Source organism: Montipora foliosa, chromosome 3, assembly GCF_036669935.1.
Source record: "Montipora foliosa isolate CH-2021 chromosome 3, ASM3666993v2, whole genome shotgun sequence".
Classification (NCBI taxonomy): Eukaryota; Metazoa; Cnidaria; class Anthozoa; order Scleractinia; family Acroporidae; genus Montipora; species Montipora foliosa.
The window spans coordinates 70,192,719-70,197,718 of NC_090871.1; the positions used below are offsets into that span (position 1 = coordinate 70,192,719).

Below are 5,000 nucleotides of genomic sequence, written 5' to 3' on the forward strand. Positions count from 1 at the left end.
TAAAAATAGTTTGCGAGCCTAATTTGGTCGATTACCAATGGACCGCTAGTGGTATTTTGCGAAACAGGGGATCTAGGGAAGACAATAATTGTTAGAGCCCGGCGTCGTTCACTCTTGCATGTGTAATAAACTTCTTTTTGTTTTGTTTTGTCTTGTTTTGTTTCGTTTCGTTTCGCCGAATACCGTGAGCCCTTGCTAAGTAAAAAAGAATGAGCAACTGTGTGGCCTTTTTAAAATCAATGAAAATGCCACACGAGAACATTTACTTATCCAAGTTCACCTGAATGGAATTCACAAGGTAAAATATTGCATGTTGAGTGGAGGATTTCTTTCGAAAACCATATTGCGCTCCATATAACAGTCAGTTTTTCTCAATAAACGATTTTAGACGATTATACATAAGTTTCTCAAAAATTCCTGCATTATTTGTTAATGACTTTATTCTTATTATTGATTGTCTTTGTTTATATTATTAATTGTGTAGCAAATAAACATTCATTCATTCATTCATTCATTCATTCACTCTTAGGGCTTCGTCACGCGTTCCTCCTCCTCCTCCTGCGTCACAAAGCCCCAAGAGTGCGTGGCTAGGCTCCCGTGGGAGTCTCAGGCATTCGCGGGAAAGACCTTTCTAAAAGTAAATCCAGGTAGTTCTGTCAAAAAGCTCGATGAAGAAGTCAATTCGGAGGAATGCTCCTACTGATGGGCTTCTGTTTCGATAGATGCACAACGCAGACGACTTGGAGAAATCGGAAAATGATTAGAATAACGCCAAGTTAAACCTAGTTCCCAGGGTCCTCTCTACCCTGGAAACGAGGTTGAGTTAAGTCAACGTCATGTTTCAGATGGGATCCTAAGAGACAGGTGGTCTAGGACTGCAACATTGAACGAGCCAGTTATTATGAAATTTTTGAAAGCAATAAAGCGGAAGGTCCGACGAAATCAAAGATTAATAATTCACAAATGAAAAAAAAAGAATTGTCGAAACCAATAAACTTACTCGACCTAGCGTGATATGGCAGATTTACGCGTGAACGGTGATTGCATTTGTTGCTTTCCTGTTCTCTCAATTACAATTTTTTAAAATGAAACCTCTCGTTTCTAATTAAAACGCTGGTGCAAATATTTTTGGAAACAAATTTTGACATAATGTTAGTGAACTTTTTATTTCCTTAAAACAAATAATTCCGTCGGTTCTGTACACTTCGGAAAATTCTCAGCGATTACAGGAAGAAGATATAAAACGAATAACTACATGAAATCGGAAAAAATCTGTGAGAATTTGAAAAGAAAATTGATCAATATGTTTTGCCAGTTGCAATTTCATTATTAACCCACCTGCGCATTTTTATTGAATTTAAAAGATAAACAAAAACCAATTAACAAACGGATCAACAACAACAACAAATTGAATTGCTGAACGTATCCAAAAGAGAGAACGTGATGCACATTATAGATTAGGCGTGATGCCGCCATTACGGAGACGTGATATTTTGTATTATAGACAGACAATTGTACAAATAATCGCGCAAATGCTGCGACGTAAGAAGTTTGTGGGACAATTCATTCACTTTAATTAAAACTTCTAATTTTCATGATAATGTCAATATTGCGTCCTTAACTACAATGTAGAAAATACTTGCGTGGCCATATCTCGTGACACGAAATTTTTGCTATTTCAAAACGAAAACGAAACAAGTCACATTTTGCGATTTTCAGAATGTTTTCTTTGCTACGGCACCGAAGGTCGTGCATTGTCCAGGGAGATTGGAAATTATAGTCAATAGGGAATCCACTCTGAGGATCAGAAATGGCACTCCAAAATATAACTTGGCGCTATCGCAAGTATTTTACGATTAGTCAGTCTTGTTCGCGCAAGTTGTACAATTCGGGTGAACAATCCTGGAACTGGATGGGTAAGAAAGGTTTTAATTTAAAGGAAAAATAGAAAATGAATGGTTCATTGTTGTACGCTCACGTTTCGAACGTCGTCGTTGTCAAAACCTAAAATTTGGTGATTTGTTGTCTTGGGAAGTATGGCGAAGAAATACACTGCAGTAAGTGCCGCACAGAGGGAGAGGTGAATGGACACGCCTCGCCGAGAAAGGGAGGTGAAAGGGTACGGACTGCGTATTTTTGACGAAATGGGTGGCAAAATTCTACAGAGACACGGGAAGCGTGGATCCAGTACCCTTAGGTGTGATAAGCGTCGCAGCATTACATACACGGCAGAAAAAAATATACAAAAAATGACGTTGGAAATAAGAGTATAATTGAAGTCGTCGCGTCAGCTCTGGAGTAGTTTCTGAGGTAAGGTGACGTTCAAAAATTCCAACGTTGTTGACAAAATCAGACATGCTTGGATGCTGCTATTGATGCTACTCTGAATGTGGATATTAATGCATAGTGCAATTTACAATGCCACAGCTTTAAATCGTGTTGGTGAAGACCGTCTAGGCAGGAGTGTCGAAACGCTGCGTCTTGAATTGTAACTGTGTAAGTTGCATTCACTCATGTCCAAACCAGACATGGAGCAGTATTAACCCCTGTCAAAGTGCATGTTCTCTATTTTATTAAGAATAATTATCTGCATCTCAGTGCCAGATGCAAACATAATGGAAAGCTTCTCCCGCGGGTTTGATGTCTTCTCATCAATTATTGAGGCAATGTTTGGGCGAGTACGGGAGATAATTATTAGAGACCTTTAGCATCAGGCTTTTCGCGGGAAACCGCAAAACGCAGTTTGCGGTTAGCCGTTTGCAGTTTCAGGTTTCCTGGCTTTCGAACTTTAGCAAGGACTTCGTCTTGATGCCGCCATGTTGTCTTTTTGTCAAGTGAAAGTGTATCACTTTGATCGCCCAAAAAATATAAATACTTCAATCATTCGAGTTCAAAAATCTAACTAGCACATAGAAGGTGGATATAGAAAGCTACTTCGTGCTTTTAAACGTCAGGCTGTGCAATTTTTAGTGGCAAAAAAACCTTGCCGTTAGTTACTTACCGCTAGAGGCCTTCTCCGCGGTTAAAACGTGAACTGCAAACCGCAAACGCGACTGAAAGACCTTGGTCACGTGATATTTTGTGGTTTGCGGTTTGCGGTTTCCCATGAAAAGCCTGATGCTAATGGTCCCTAATGAAAGGAGAGGGACTAATTATTGTTTGTAGTTAAATTAACCACACGCAACGATATAGAGTACCCGACAGCTGATAACTGACGGGAACAGCCCAACTGAACCACTTGCAGGCTGCACGCTTCCAGATATAAATGCAATAAGCCGACAAGGTTATTTGAAATCGAAAATGATTTTTGCACCCTTGTTCGTAATGCTTTCGCTCCTCAATGTTTCACAACTTGTGAAATCCAATTGTGGGGACGGATATTGTCAAATATATGCGCTTAATGTCAAAGAAGATGCCTTCGAGAACTCGGAGTTTGTCGGGTATGTTTTCCACAAGGCTTCTACAGTTAATCCAATTGACTGTCATGCTTTGTGTGTGGAAGACTGTCGGTGCTTGTCCTTCAACTACAAGGAAAGCGACCCGGAAGGTAAATTCTGTGAGTTGAACGACGAGAGCCAGTTTACCGCCAATTCAAGTTCCTTGAAAACATCTGCGGGTTCGCGTTATTACAACCTTCAAAGAGAACTGTTTAAAAAGGTATTCAGATAACTACTTTTGAAGTCAGGTTCTATAAATGATTTAGGAAAAAGGCAAAATGCAGGATAATAGTTTAAGGTTCCGTGGAAGTTTGGGTACCATTTTCAGGCTTATTTCTCGTATTGCTGTGCATGATTATTATTCCAACTGCTGTTTCTTTTTTCATGAAGGCAACTCGTATCTTTGTTACAAACACTATGAGAAAGTTTCAGTGTTAGCCGCGAGATGATCATCATTGCCCCATTTTTGCAAGGCAGCTTTCCAGGAGCTTATTCTAAAAGTTTAAGTTAGTTCTGTGTATTTCATTGCGTAATATTCCCGCAATTTTGAAACACAATTTGTAAAGAGCCTCTACTTGGCCTTCAAAGGTTTAAATCCATCGCTAAGGTAAGAATTTGGCCCTATAAGGAAACAGTTATTTGACTTTGTCTAAAAATGCTTTTATTATTAAGGCCTGAATCATTTTAGACATTTAAGAATTTTAAAATGGTTGCAATAAGCCATAGTATAGGTAATCACATGATTTCGAGTGCAATTTGGAACAAACGAGTAAATTTCTTCAGAAGAACAAAATTGAAAAACTTTAAAAGGCGAGCGCAATTTGACTAGTCTTTGAAAACAAAAAAACGGATACTTGACAGTTTATTCCAATTTGCACGAGGAAAGTGATGCGATTACTTATTAATACATGTACTATACATGAAAAAAATTTTGAGACGAGAAGAAATGCAAGCATCACGCAATCACGCAGAAATTGCTCCATTTCATTGGCCTCGATCATTTTACCAATCAGAATACTTGGTTTGTTCCCACCTTTTGCACTCTAGACTGTGTTGCCTGGAAACTGCATTTCTCTTAGCCAATCGGAGTAGACAAATTTTGCCGTGTATATTATATAAAAGATGGGTATTCACAAACAAATCTACTATTTATGTTGCAATAGCAAAACAGTGTGACGTCATGTGTCGGTGGCATTCCGTGTACCAATGGCTGCTGTGCAGGAAATCCTTGTCAAAATGGTGGAACGTGTACGGAAGTATGTAATCCCAAGGGCCTTAGGTACAATTGCTCATGTCCGGTCAAGTTTATTGGTAGACACTGAGATAAGACTGAGAGAAAGCTGCCAGGCCTACAAAGCAGCAGGCGTGGCTACTCCTGGATACTACAGAATAATTGATGACCACCATCATACCATTCAAGTATTTTGCGACTTCGACGCCTCTGGTCCTGGCTTTGCTTGGACCTTAATACAGTCCTTCAGTCTTGCTAAAAAGCATCTCTTCGATGTAAGTTATTTCCAAGATTTTTTTCGTGACTTCGAAGAACGTGTTATTAGAACTCTA

The 5,000-nt window shown here is 39.2% G+C and overlaps 1 pseudogene; it reads left to right on the forward strand.

Annotated features, from left to right (window-relative positions):
* The first annotated feature begins 2,320 nt into the window (after positions 1-2,320).
* The window catches only part of LOC137996341 (uncharacterized), a 4,702-nt pseudogene continuing 2,022 nt past the window's right edge, over positions 2,321-5,000 (forward strand).